Source organism: Anabrus simplex, chromosome 4 (genome assembly GCF_040414725.1).
Source record: "Anabrus simplex isolate iqAnaSimp1 chromosome 4, ASM4041472v1, whole genome shotgun sequence".
Taxonomy (NCBI): domain Eukaryota; kingdom Metazoa; phylum Arthropoda; class Insecta; order Orthoptera; family Tettigoniidae; genus Anabrus; species Anabrus simplex.
The window spans coordinates 239,937,662-239,953,417 of record NC_090268.1 but is presented as its reverse complement, the minus strand read 5'-3'; the positions used below and the strand labels follow the sequence as shown (position 1 = coordinate 239,953,417).

General features: G+C 40.6%; 1 protein-coding gene across 1 annotated transcript in view; it reads left to right on the top strand.

The window, feature by feature from the left end:
• The first annotated feature begins 7,160 nt into the window (after positions 1-7,160).
• uzip (unzipped) overlaps positions 7,161-15,756 on the top strand; it is an 82,098-nt gene continuing 73,502 nt past the window's right edge. The window contains exon 1 of the mRNA XM_067145463.2: positions 7,161-7,294. The gene's annotated coding sequence lies outside the window, so the exon portion shown is untranslated. The remainder of the gene's footprint in view (positions 7,295-15,756) is intronic.

Sequence of the window (15,756 nt, the reverse complement as noted above, 5' to 3'; positions counted from 1 at the left end):
TCAGTACCTTCATGGTGGTGGTATTGTTCTTGGTGGTGATGATTATTGTTCTAAAAGGAAGTACAACTGGTCAACCATCCCATCCTCTCTTAATACTAATCCGAAGGAAAATGGAAGAATGTAGGTATCGGCAAAAGAAAGGGAAGAGTCTCGAAGGGCGTGAATCAAAGACACCCTAGGCCTCGCAAACCTAATAACGTCGGGGTCGGGAAAGAACAAGAGTTGAACAACCCGGCTGCATAGGAAAAATGAAGGCGAGGAACCTGACACTCATAAGTGTCAGCAGTGCAATACTCAGCTAGGGAACCCGTAGTCGCCAACGCAAGCCCTGGATTACCTTTTAACTAGCCTTTTACGACAACCAGCTGCAGTCGCTTAAGAGCGGCCACATTCCAGTGTTTGGGAGTTAATGGGTTCGAACCCCACGTCGATAGCCCTGAAGATGGTTTTCCGTGCTTTCCCATTTTCACACCGGGCAGATGCTGGGGCTGTGACCTATTCCTTCCCACTCCTAACACCTTCCTGTCCCATCGTCGCCATAAGACATATATGTGTCGGTGCGACGTAAAGCAACTTGTACAAAAAAGTCTCAGTCATTATTCTTTTCAGTTATTCCTCCTTTACCGTAGCACATCGAGGATTTCTCTACAATGGATGCTAATGGTTCGGATACCTGAGCTGTAGCTTACATCCTTTCAGACGAAGAATTTACTAAATGATTCCGTACCTCCATGTTAGTAATTTTGGCAGTCTTCTTTGTAGAGAATGCTTCATTTGTCTGAGCAATTTGGGGATTTAATTTATTTTTACATTTCTATTACAATATGTCATCAATCATCCTCATGCTGCCAGTCAGCTCACCGTCCCTTGCGCACTTTCTTTATTTTGAAATTCTTATCAGACTTCACACTTCTGTGAGCAGATCATTCATATGATTTAGCATACTCTCTAGATATAATCTGAAAAATCATTTGTGTCTGAGAATTCCTTCATAATATTCTCTATATAGAAAGGTAAATAGTAGTGATGCGAGTATATCTTTTTATTTCGTCTTTAATAATTTCCGCTTCCAATCCTTATCTTCCAATTAGTGTTGTTAGGTCTAGTAGGGGAAGTATTATTCCTTCCCTCTATTTAACTTTCACACTTCTCAGGTTATAGGACATCACATTCCATTTTTTACATTATCGAATCCTTCTCCGCACTAACGAAAGCATTGCTATTGGACTAATTACTTCCAGGTACTAACAAGAAGAACAGAAAAGAAAGAAAAATATAAACCTGACCGAGTCCTAGGAGAACAAGACTGTACAACGGCAGAGATAATCGATAAGGAGAAGCAATTTTGTACTTCGTTTGGAATGCCGTGGTCACCATATACGCCCCAAAATGAATTAACTGCATATATTTAATAGTACCACAAAGTACAATGCACGGAATCGAACTATAATAGTGAAAGACTAGGAGAAAAAGGTTGCATGGACACAATTATTCCAGTTGGTTTAACAAACATAAAAATGCACATGGAAATGTTTAATAGAATCATGCATCATAAATGTAACGACACCTTCCACGCTGGGCGCCCGCAATCCATCACACGGGAGACAGGATGAACTAAGGCTCTATAAGATGGGTATGCTTAGCCGCCATTTTGGTTCATACATGAGCAATTGGCCATGTGATCAAACTCTAGTTTCTCCTACGAGCGCTCGCTTCGTCACGTTGAACGTATTGCTTTAATCACCGCGTGCATGGACAGAATAGTGCTATATTTGTGCGGATGTTTACTACATAATGGTGGGTTGTTCTGCAGCTATTTGTAGTTATGTCTCTACTGCGGTATACAGGTTGTTTAGATTCTATTCTGGTCTGCATTATGCCTCCATTGCCTCTTCTACACCTTCTACTTCAACTACTGACTTAATCCTGCTTCCAGCTCCCGCTGACGTTACTACATCCCTTAATTCAGACACATTGATCATTCAATATTCAGTTCTGCCCCAATGTCCGGCAACAGGAGTTCAACATCCAAACACCACAGTTACAATATTTGTCAAAACTAACTTCATTGTTTAACGTTGATGGTAATACAATAAACGGATTTTTGTAAACCAAGATCTGTGGTAGGCCTATATGCAGACAGCCCTGACTCAAGCTCTGAAATATTCGTATTTATTAACATTGGGGTGGTCTCAAGAAACCAAATTGTGAAGTTATTAAATTAATTTGTAACTGTGAGGTCTACTATAGGGACTATAAACATTATATAATGCAAAATGGTGGAAATCTTGTAACGGAGAAAAATTTGAATGATAAATGTAGCAGTACATATTCTCCAACATGCTGTAATTTTAAAGTAAAATGTTAGACACTTCTTCAAAATTCTATCCTATATTGTTGTGGACTTGAAAAAAAATGGAAACGAGGTCAAATGTATGGAACTGCTTCGGAAAAGAAGAGAAAAATGTAAGCAAGGAACGGAGTGTTATTGTTTTGTAAATACTGTAATAAAAAGAAGACAGTAAATTTGTAAAATATTACTTAAATATCTTTTTTCTGTGTGCTGCCTGAGCAAGTTAACCAATGTTGCAACCCTTTCTTTCTTTCTTTCTTTCTTTCTTTCTTTCTTTTTTAATTTGCTTACCCTCCAGGGTTGGTTTTTCCCTCGGACTCAGCGAGGGATCACACCTCTGCCGTCTCAAGGGCAGTGTCCTGGAGCGTGAGACATTAGGTCGGGGGATACTACTGGGGAGGATGACCAGTACCTCGCAAGGCGGCCTCACCTGCTGTGCTGAACAGGGGCCTGGGTGGGGGATGGGAAGATTGGAAGGGATAGACAAGGAAGAGGGAAGGAAGCGGCCGTGCCCTTATGTTAGGTACCATCCCGGCATTTGCCTGGAGGAGAAGTGGGAAACCACGAAAGACCACTTCCAGGATGGCTGAGGTAGGAATCTAACCCACCTCTACCGAGGCTGAGTGGACCCCGTTCCAGCCCTCGTACCACTTTTCAAATTTCATGGCAGAGCCGGGAATCGAACCCGGGCCTCCGGGGGTGGCAGCAAATCACACCAATCACTGCACTACAGAGGCGGACTGTTGCAACCCTTTGAAATTTAATAAAGTGAGTCGTGTTGAGAAATCATACTACTATTCCTCAAAGCAGAGGAATCTCTGTAAAAAAAAAAAAGAAGTACTGTTAACTTTGCCAAAGTCAAAAATTTTCAATATTCTCCACAGCTCGTAGGTCACTTCCCTTACAAGTCACTGGTAACTGATTATCAGTGCAATACTTCAGGTTGGGGGAGAAGATTAAGCTACAGAAGTAGTTATCTATTCCTATTTTCTTCCCGAATGTAATTATTTGTTTCATGAATGTTCGGTTAAACAAACAAAAATCCTCTGTTCATCACAACTGCATAAGCTGATGAGATTAATAACACTCACCAAAACCGAGCTCGATAGTTGCAGTGGCTTAAGTGCGGCCAGTATCCTATATTCGGGAGATAGTGAGTTCGAACCCCACTATCGGCAACCCTGAATATATTCTTCCGTAGTTTCCCATTTTCACACCAGGCAAATACTGGGGCTGTACTTTAATTAAGGCCACGGCTGCTTCTTTCCCACTTTCCTACTCCTAGTCCTTTCCTGTCCCATCGTCGCCATAAGACCTATCTGTGTCGGTGCGACGTAAAGCAACTTGTAAAAAAAACACTCACCAAAAATTAAATTTATTTTGCACAGAATGTTTTTAAATACTGGTAAATAAGAAAAGGTACTGAATTTTAGAAGAAAGAAATAAACTTAAAGAATCCCAGGTACTTGGGTGTGTTAGTCTTCATACATCATATTTCTGCGTTATTTTTGTTCGAAGAATATTTTTTTTATTATTTCGACAACATTGAAAATAGCGCTGAATCAATTTTACGCAAGTATGAAATACGGACTGTGATAATGTGGTACCAAATCTTCTATCACAATTTATATATCTTCAACACTGACCGATTACCACATCAAATTCCACGATTTAAGATGTCCCTCATTTGATTAGACGGTACCGTGGCGCATAGCTTTCGAACAACCTATCTACTTATGAATAATATAATAATAAAAAACGATTTATTGTTAAGCTACTTTTTCTAATATTTCTCCGGTGAGAGTACATCCCTATTTTGTTTGTTTATTAAAAGGAAAATTACCAACGGCGTTGCTTTTACAATCACGGTCTCGAGTAAAGTTACTCAATAAGGTACGAAATATACTGATATTTACGTTGAGTAATCGTTTGAGTAATACTGAGAACGAGTATTTTTACAGTATGTTAGTTTAGCATTATTTTCTAGCGTCGAGAACAGTAAGAAAGAGGGATATATAAGACTGGGCGGCCAATTGCCTTACTAACGTAGTGCAGGAATGAACCATAATGGCGGTCGAGCATACCTAGTCTTTAGAGAGCCCTAGGATGAACTGCTACGTTAACACTGAACAAATAGTGGACTTGTCCCAGGAGAAGAGGGAACACGCACAGTGAAGTGAATCGTGGCTGTACAGGTTTGGCAATAGCATAAACATTTAACAGATTATTTAATTGCAGGCCACAAGCTTTGATCCCTCAAGAAATATCCCAATTAGTGCGTGGAGAACAAGACTGCAATGCTAGTGAAAGCAGGTCATGATATGTGTATGAACAAATTTTAAAATGCACTTGATGTGACCACAACGCAATAAAATACTCACGTCCCCTAGTTCAGGATCAACTGAAACTGTGAAAGAGTATTCATTTAATGAAATCCATCGTTCTGATACATTAATTTGATTGTTTCTTAATGAAACTGAATTGCTTAATAATAAACCTTTTAATTAAACCAAATAAGGATTCATAGGATTTTACAAATCACTACTTTTTGTCCTAGATGTTCTACAGTGTTATATATTCTAGGACAAATATGTATCTTAACCTTCATTGGCTAAGTTAATACTTATTTTGCCACATTTTTAAAAATACACACGTTGCTATACTTCCCTATGTGATCCAATCTTTGATTACTAATGTTATGATTGCCAGGAATTCTTTCTTTCTTTCTTTCTTTCTAATTTTGCTATATATTCACGACCCAGATATTTGACCCTAAGCGAGTTGCTTACATAATCTCAATAGATGTCCTTCTATTGTTTCTTTATTGACAACTTTCATTGGATAATGTCGCAGAATTCTAGTAGTGTCCTTTTGGTCTTACATTCCGCCATGATCATCTGCTTCTCAATATCTTTCACTAAAATAAGTTACTTTCTTACTCATTTTATTGGCTTCGTTCTGAATCTCTTTATCCTAAAAATACCGAGCTCGATAGCTGCAGTCGCTTAAGTTCGGCCAGTATCCAGTATTCGGGAGATAGTAGGTTCGAACCCCACTGTCGGCAGCCCTGAAAATGGTTTTCCGTGGTTTCCCATTTTTACACCAGGCAAATGCTGGGGCTGTACCTTAATCAAGGCCACGGCCGCTTCCTGACCACTCCTAGCACTTCCTTGTCCCATCGTCGCCATAAGACCTATCTGTGTCGGTGCGACGTAAAGCAACTAGCAAAAAAAGAAAAAAAAATCCTAAAACTCTCCCATCCCTATTCTGCCCAGCATCATTTTCACCTGTTTACCCAGTGATTTATTTTTTAATTTTTTTTTACAATTTATTTTACGTCGCGAAGACACAGTTCTTATGGCGACGACGGGGTAGGAAACGGCTAGGAGTGAGAAGGAGACAACCGCAGTCTCTTTACTTTTGTGAAGGGATAGAGTGAACTCTGAGTTTACTCAGAGTTGGAGAGTAGTATTTTGTGAACGCAACCCCTGAAGACGCAGAGCAAAGTCTATTTCTTTTGACACGGAAAAAACCAAAGATTATCATGTCTATCAATCTATCTATTTATCAACTTGATAGATAGATAGATAGATAGATAGATAAACATGAAATGGCGTATGGCTTTTAGTGCCGGGAGTGTCCGAGGACATGTTCGGCAGCTAGGTGCAGGTCTTTCGATATGACTCCCGTAGGCGACCTGTGCGTCGTGATGAGGATGAAATGATGAAGACGACACATACACCCAGCCCCCGTGCCAGCGAAATTAACCAATGATGGTTAAAATTCCCAACCGTGTAGGGAATCGAACCCGGGACCCCTGTGACCAAAGGCCAGCACACTAACCATTTAGCCATGGAGCCGGACAGATAGATAGATAGATAGATAGATAGATAATTTATCACTTGCATATTATTATTGTTCTGAGAATACCACCAATGGAAAGACTGTGAAAAAGTTCTAACCAATTTTTCTCAAAAGTAAGATGTTTGACTTAATATATTTTGCTCGTAAACTCACGATATGCGTTTCAGTTTATCTACATAATCTAATTAATGCAAGATCGAAGAGCTGCTACTCTAGTTAAATGAGCGGACCTCCAAGAGTAAGAAGGATTGAACTGACTTTCTGATGATGATGATGATGATTATTATTATTATTATTATTATTATTATTAGTAGTAGTAGTAGTAGTAGTAGTAGTAGTAGTAGTAGTAGTAGTAGTAGTAGTAGTACCATTCCTTATGCAGCCAGTCCCTGTTATGAATAGATGAAAATATTGCTCATAGGGTCAGTTGGTTCATGCATTTCAGTGGGCTTGGCAGACTGATATGTAATAGCAACTTCTGGCTCAGTGAGGAAAGCAACGGGAAACTACCTCACTCCTCATTTCCCTAGTATGCCTCTTTAGTGACACCTAGGCTATTTATGACAGCTGTTGGTGGAGCTGTAGAGGATCAAACCGGTCTTTGGGCGGAATACCCAACATACATATATTATTATTACTATATTATAATTATTATTGTTTGTGCTGGTCAAACAACATACTTTGGTTAGTACGTATCACAAATGTCAGTGAGCTGGATTGTACGCATTCCATACCCAGCCGACGATAATTAGTAGCCCTTCATTGGAGCTCTGAATGCAATAATAACGCACTGTGGCTGCGTTTTGAGTATGACATAACCTTGATAACGCGCCAAGTGACGACACTGTAGGACCGCGCTCTCATTGGCCGGTGGGCAGAGCGAATCAGATGACGCGGTGGGCTCGTAACGGCGCGGAGAGGCAACCGGCAGTCAGTGGTTGCTCCTCAGCTCGAGAGGTGTGCTCGTACGTTAAGGTTGTCTATTGTCAGTGAAGTGAAGTTCTATCGCGAAATTAAGTTTTGTTCTACAAGTTCCCTTTTTCAACAGGATATTACATTTTAAAAAAAAGAAAGCAGGTAAGATACTGGTGATAAATCTCGACTGAGATAATGTTGAGGTCCCTAACGAATAAATGTATTTCAGAAAACGAAACTAATTTGTAACAACACTTAAAACTAATCGACAAAGAAACGTGATTTAATTATGATAGCCGCGTAATTATTCAGGACCTTGCTTTTTAAGCCGGTGTTCTTTAAGCACCATTTCCGTAAGATAACGTTTCCACTAATTTCTGGGATGTGACTCCGTTACCCTTGATTTTATGGTTTAAAAGTTTGAAACCACGCATTTAGAATATTTCAAACAATAGCCTACCAAAGTTAACATAACATTACCCTTACCTCTCGTTTCACTTAGTCATGAGTGGTTTTGGAAACCTGGAAATAATACGGAACGCATTAAAACTTTATACTGTATAAAAATAGCTACAGTCGTTAGGTGTAACACCAATCTATTTAGATGTTTGTGGGGAGAAATGGCTGGGCCGATAATCGCAAGTTCCTTAATACTGATGCGGCGTATTCTGTCTGCTGCCAGTTAAGAAACCGGTTTAGTGGGTGTGCGGTCTCTTAACTGTTAGGGCCTGGGATTCTTTCTGTATTCCTTTGAGCTCTGTGTTCACATATGAAGTAGGGGGCGGGACGGTTTTCAAAAAGAAAAAGAGTATAAAGGTTCGTGTGTCGCCCTAGCACGCAATCACGAATATGTGAAGGCAGGACAGATTGGCCTTATAAGAGATTGTAATACACTCCGCTTGTTTCGAGTTACCTACGCCGCCAAGGAAATTGAAAAATGTCATACCGGCACGTGATTTCAACATTCGAAAGCGACGACTGTTTTTCGTGGTTATCACAAGTGATAAGATTAAATGTATTCTATGTTCCTTAGAATTTGGAGATTTATGTTGAGAAGTAATGTTGCAACGGAGGGAATTAGTTATTGCTTAGGAAAGGTTATAATTTCATTGCTGCTCTACGATGTGAAATCCCTTATGCCTCGTGAGCTTTGTCCATTAGCTAAATTAGAAAAAAACAGGCTGATCCAGGTTCTTGGACTTCTTTAATTTAATCAACGTGGTACTTATAAAAACGTACTTGCTTGTTAACTTGAACATGTACAACACTTGACAACTCAAGCTGAAAGTCTGGAAGAGGAAATTTTGGCACGGATCGTGAACTTCAAAATCGCAATCAATAATTCATTCTTGCTTTGGAATATGTTTCATTGGACTATGATAAAAAGTACACGGAGAGAAAAAATGCAACTGAAATAATGGCAGTTGGATATAGATTATTATTATTTTCGCCTACGTAGTACTGTATAACGGTTAGCACTACTGACTGCCGTTCTGGGTGGCCTGGGTTCGATTCCCGGAACTGCCAGAGTTTTAATAATAACAATTTGCTTTACGTCCCATTTACTAATTTTACTGTTTTCGGAGAATCCGAAGTGCCGAAATTTAGTCCCGCAAGAGTTCTTTTACGTGCCAATAAATCTACCGACACGAGGCTGACGTATTTGAGCACCTTCAAATACCATCGGACTGAGCCAGGATAGAACCTGCCAAGTTGGGGTCAGAAGGCCAGCACCTCAACCGTCTGAGCCACTCAACCCGGCACCGTCCGACTCGTTGGCTGAACGGTCAGCGTACTGGCCTTCGTTTCAGAGGGTCCCGGGTTCGATTCCCGGCCGGGTCGGGGATTTTAACCTTAATTGGTTAATTCCAATGGCACGGGGGCTGGGTGTATGTGTAGTCTTCATCATCATTTCATCCTCATCACGACGCGCAGGTCGCCTACGGGTGTCAAATATAAAGACCTGCACCTGGCGAGCCGAACCCGTCCTGGGATATCCCGGCACTAAAAGCCATACGACATTTCATTTTATTTCAACCCGGCACCAGAGTTTTAAGAATGCTAGAAGGGTTGATAGGGCCAATATGACTAAAATTCTACATGCAGTTCGCCTCCATTCGGGATGCGCCTGAATACGGATGTACGGGAACACGAGTTTACATTAATATTATTATTATTATTATCCTGTTACAGCTTTTATAATCGGTAAAGGATCGCCTGTTGGTAATCTTTGAAAGACTTAAAGAGAAAGAGTTTTAGTTAACATGTTTAAATGTACATGTATTTAAAAATCTATATTGTGGTTTGCAGAGCTCAAGCTCAGGGGATCTTTCACAAAATAAGATGAATTAATTAAAAATTAGGCTACCCACCGAGGTGATCGCCGTTCGAATCTGGTCATTTAATTTTACATCTCAAAAAATCTTGTCCAGTGTTTGATAAAATAGTGGATAGTAATTGTTACGCCACTCTAGTGTAAAGCTATCCCTTCGCGCCTTGAGGAGAGCACGGGCTGCGCTTAATGGTCGGCCGACCAAGCGACGAGCCGGAACGGAGTTGCTCATGACCGAGACGAACTGCATGTAACAGGAGATGTGTAAGATATCCGTCTGCATTGTGTGGCTTCTGACCATCCCTTTTACAAGAGGGTTGCACTCAGAAAAACTGTACATCATCTGCTGCGTGCTTCAATAAGAGGTGTAGTACTAGTTCTCTGCTACTGCTGCTGCTTGCTTACAGTGGGCTAGTACCTGCACATCCTTCTCATCTTAAGCGTCAAAATGAGAGGGTGATACGACTATCAACATCGTAGATTCAGTTTAGCACATTGAGATTTATTTATTCATCAGCCTCAGGGTTTGGAACTGAAATGCATTTAAGATAGTAGTTGTTTGTCCTTTGCCAAGGATGCAGCTTCCCAGTGATAGGTAGGAGCGACCTGGTTTCAGACACCACATCAAACAAGTACATTTCTGTTTTTAAAATGTTGCTGAAATTTCATCTCAAAGTATGATTTTCGTGAAAAATAGTCTACATGCATCTCTTGAATAAACATTTCTTGGCATTCCCGTTCACTCGTCCTAAAGATTGTTGATACCCATGTCATTAGGTGCGATCTGCAACAATATACTTCATTTCGTACTTGTATCTTCGGCAGAACTTCATTTTAGAATATCATTCACCGAGCTCGATAGCTGCAGTCGCATAAGTGCGGCCAGTACCCAGTATTCGGGAGATAGTAGGTTCGAATCCCATTGTCAGCAGCCCTGAAAATGGTTTTCCGTGGTTTCCCATTTTTACACCTTAATTAAGGCCACGGCCGCTTCCTTCCCACTCCTATCCCTTTCCTGTCCCACAAGAATATCTTGTGGTTCCTCACAGTTAAGATACCCGTAGCCTGTTCAGCTTCTCCTGACAATTCGTAGACTTCCGCTCCACATTCAGCATCATTAACGATGTGTTTGCAATACATACATACATACATACATACATACATACATACATGTGATGTGAATGCTAATAATACAGTACCGTTCTATTCATGCTGATGCCTGTCATATGTTAAAGGTATGTTTTTCGTGTGTTTCTTGGTCAAGAGACTAACTTTCCTCATATTCAGCACCGTAATTTGAAATAGTAATAATATTCTTAATTGTTTACTTGAAAAAAAAATACAGTCTGCTCGCGTAGGCTTCTTATTGTGGCTAGCTGAATAGATATAATGGCACGATCAAGGACCCTGTTCCGGAACAGTTTTTAGAACTTCGGCTTCTCTTAATGACCATCACCAGTTATTACCCATCTTCTTGATTACTATTATTAATTGTATTTTGTGTATGCTCTCTGACAACTTGGAATCTGCGGAAGCGTTTTAGGAGTATTTTGAAACGCATTGAGATCCCAACATTAACTTTAACCGGTCATTTTAAATATAAACATACGACCCTTTACTGTGTGAGCAGTACCAAATATTTCGAACTGTAAGTGTCCATGAGGGCCAACTAATCAGTTCCCTGTCAGTACGAAACATATCAACGGTGTTTTCCCATTCATTTAGGCCTACAATGCAAGTACAGTGTTTGGAGTGTGTAGGGTTTATGTAAACATTCATGTGGGGATGGAGGCACTTTCGTGTATGTGGGGCTTATCCTTTCTCCATCTACCATCTCTACATTGCACTTGTACAATTTAAGGAAAATAATAATAATAATAATAATAATAATAATAATAATAATAATAATAACAACCCACTGACATTCTACTGAGTTCCAGGGCTGCCGATCTTCCACTACGCCACCCGGCAATGTATACAGGAAGGTCCAACGTACATTTTTTCCCTTTCAAAATACGTGGTCCTGCAACATTGTGCGGAATCGAGCGTCCTGTCCTCTCACACTACAAATGCTCGACTGCGTAATCATATCGGCGGATGTTCAGAATTATGAATGCATTTCCCTGCTTTTAATAATAATAATAATAATAATAATAATAATAATAATAATAATAATGGTTTTTACGTCCCACGAACTACTTTTACGTTTTCCGGAGACGCCGAGGTGCCGGAATTTTGACCCGCAAGAGTTCTTTTACGTGCCGATAAATCTACTGACACGAGGCTGGCGTTTTATCACCTTCAATTACCACCGGACTGAGCCAGGATCGAACCTGCCAAGTTGGCCTCGGAGGGCCAGCGCTCTACCATCCCCCTGCTTTTGAATCTGCCACGAATAATGTATTCCCACATAACTTTTTTGATTGAAGTGTATTCTAACTCGTCTATGTATAGGCATTGCCAGAAATTTAAAAATATTCCTTTTTTTATTCTACCTTTAAAACTCGTTATCGTGAACCTACAGTTTTACATTGAAGTCGAACTAGAATCTAAGATGCACTGATCGGGAGTCGAATTGTGGGTGAATGGAGAGCTAGCAACGCATTCACTGAAACATCACACCCGTTCATCCAGAGTAGGCGATCAAACAGATTGAGAGTACAGAAATTGGTAATTAGAGATATGCTAAATCTTCTCTGGAGCATTCCTGCTTCATTCCTACTTGCTACACCTCTGCGGTCGGTCTCATATCATTGAACCATGCATATGTTTCTCTGACTTGCGACTTGTCGGTTGGACAACTTGAATGAATGAAGGCTGCAGCAGGCTGGCCAGAACAGCAAAAAAATAAACCTCAAGATATAATAAACATACTAGGGACCCAAGGGTGTTATAACAGTGAAATAAATAATTATGTCATTCCCATAGCCCCCTCAAAATTTCTCAAAAATAATGTTTCCCCTAAAATATTCCCTGATTCTTGTATTCCCCGCCGCCAACTTTCCCTTTGGGACGACTAAATCCTCCTACATTTAGGGGTAAAACCCCAAAGTTGGCAATATTGAGCTGCAGAGGTCCACCTGTTGTACGTGAGCCCCTATAGCATGCGTTTGCCTGCCTGCTTTATAAGGAAATTACCGGTTTCTCGTGGTGACATCCCGCCTCGGACACTCCAGTGTTCTGTACATGTAATACGCGCAGAAGGTACTAACTTAGGGCGCACGCAGCACACTTCTGAAGTGGAAGCGGCACTTGTCAAAGCCAAGAGCAAGCAGCTGCTTAATTCTGTTCCAATCTTTATCAAGGTCACACTTGATTACATTACCACGACAAACAATTCGATGGTATAGTTACTTCTATAGCAGCCTTTAAAGCCTATTACAATACCCAGCCTATTCAATTTGAATACAATGGCGGGATAAACCGTTACCTCACCGCAAACATTTGAAATAACTTGGAACTGATTCCATTCTCAGTCCGAATGCTGACTTTCAACTCTACTGTATAGTGCTATTCTGTAGCCCGAGTATTGGTAATTGACTTTACAAATTGCAGGACCTTGAGTTATTATTATTATTATTATTGTTATTATTATTATTATTATTATTATTATTATTATTATTATTATTGGTCTTCTACTACTGTTGTTGTTGCCTCCTACACTTCTCTTAAAAACCAATTAAACAAGTCCTTAGTGCCTTAAGATGTCTCATCACGCTCTCTCTCTCTCTCTCTCTCTTCATCTGGTCAAATTTCGCCAAAACAGTATTTTGCGTATAATCTATTAAACCTTAGATGATTCAGGCGTACAAATGTGCTCGAGGGATTGATTTACATCACTGTAGCATTGTGTTAACCAATCGACTCTCCAAATTCTGGACTTCACGGACAAAGTGGTCTATTGCAACGAATGGCTTTAGAAATACGATGCCTTTTGAGTGAAAGGTTACCACTCATTCAGAATCAGAACTGCGGAAGTACAGTAGAAAGCAGACATGTCTCCACTCCCATGCTCTACTAAGTGGACATTTAACTAGCCATCTCCACCTACTATTGTTAACTCTTGATATTGTACTAACATCCGTCCTGTGACACAGAGCATTCTTTCCTTCCGTGGTTCAGGACATTTTCCTGGAACTGGCGCTCCCTCAACAGAGCTATGCCCTTCCCCAATTGATAAGACATTTTAGAATATTTTTATTCCGAAGATACGAATTAAAAGGCTGATATTTTAGCGCCAAGTTGTATGGTTTGTATTGCATCCCACTGCTATGTGGAGTAACGGAATTTATTCCTCGTGAAAATTATTTCAACGCGACTGTTGAATTGATGTATCACTGGGCCAGCACTAATAAGGATAGTTGAATCCCGCTCCATAGACGCGTTACTATTTCCGCGACAGTCGAGGAAGTATTAGCTTTTTTTTTTTTTTTAAGTTGCTTTACGTCGCACCGACACGGATAGGTCTTATGGCGACGATGGAACGGGAAAGGGCTAGGAGTGGGAAGGAAGCGGCCGTGGCCTTAATTAAGGTACAGCCCCAGCATTTGCCTGGTGTGAAAATGGGAAACCACGGAAAACCACTTTCAGGGCTGCCGACAGTGGGGTTCGAACCTACTATCTCCCGAATACTGGATACTGGCCACACTTAAGCGACTGCAGCTATCGAGCTCGGTGGAAGTATTAGCTATGCGGTGGACAGTCATTGGTAATGTTATTGACATTACCCACCTTACGGGGTCCGTTTAGGCTTAACACATTATTGTATTCACTGTTCTACGTAACTCATGGCTTGCAATTAAAAATGTACAGTCTGATTCATGATTAATGTTATGGTAGTCATCATCTCTCTGCAATTAGCTGTATCCCTAATGCCTGTGTTACTGTGCTGTCTGTACTTCATATGCACTTGAATTTAACAAAGGGCATGATCGGAAAGAAAAGTGGATTTGGCCTACTTTTACTGCCGGCTGCCCTTCCTGACACCAACTGTATGTGGAGGGATGTATTCACTAAATTGCGTGTTTATATGGTGGTTGGTCGTGTGATATGTTATGTGTGTATGAACGTTTTGGAATACAAGAATGCGCTGTCCCCGAATCAAAGGAATTAACCATACTCGGTTAAAATCTCTGACCCAGCCGGGAATCGAACCCGGGGCTAGTACACTAACCATTCAGGCAAAGGGCCGGACTAGTATAATTTCAGAAATGACGATTTTAAATACAAAAGGTACAATACACAGTACGGATATGGCATCACGTTAAAGGCCGAGGTGTTGAACAGAATGTTCATCATTTTAAAGCACTCATCCAGATCGATACTTTATCTCCCTGTCTCGCTGCTGAACATAACAAAGGGCAGATAAACGCAAGGGAAAGATCAAATTACACTGAAGCCCGTATTAGAATAAACTTTTCTGTGGTTTCTCCCCTTACCACTTTTTACAGTTAAAGTCTTGACCTACAGATTACTCTTCGATCTCCCCGTTAACAAATATTAGGGCGACAGTTTACCGCCGACGCTGCTTTGGACAAAAACGAATCGAACTAGTAACATATTTTCATAGGATAATAATGTTAATGTCTTTTCGTCCCACTAACTACTTTTCTGGGCGGTTTTCGGAGATACCGAGGTGCCGGAATATTGTACCGCAAGAGTTCTTTTACGTGCCAGTAAATGTACCGACACGAGACCGACGTGTTCGAGCATTTTCTAATACCACCGGACTGAGCCAGGATCGAACCTGCCAAGTTGGGTTCAGAAGGCCAGCGCCTCAACCGTCTGCAGCACTCAGCCCGGCATTTTTGTCATAGAAAACTTGCGCAGGATAACCCAACAGCCTTAGAAAATGTGAAAAGTAAAATGTTACACAGGCAAAGAATGTCCAGTTTTACGTATGTATGTACATCAGCCAAATAACTCACTCCTTTATTAATGAGTCTTAGGGGGCGCAGTAGCCGAGTGAAATCATCACTGCGCCGAGTGAAATCATCACTGACATCTCACTAAATCTCGGCCGGTGCATTTGGGATTTTAGAAATAATGATTATTCGAATTCTACGTAAAACGGGAGGTCCTATGTATGTGATCACGAAATTAATAATCATGTACAACTACATGCTTGCATTCTTTGCCTTAGTAAACCTTAAAAATGAATACTGGTAACAGATTCGACGAATCAAAAGTAAATGGAAACCACAAATAGGCCTATTATTCACTGCATTCTTCCAAATCAAAAGCTTAGTTCTAAAGCTACTTTGAACATGCAGATTGACAGTGCAGTAGGCCT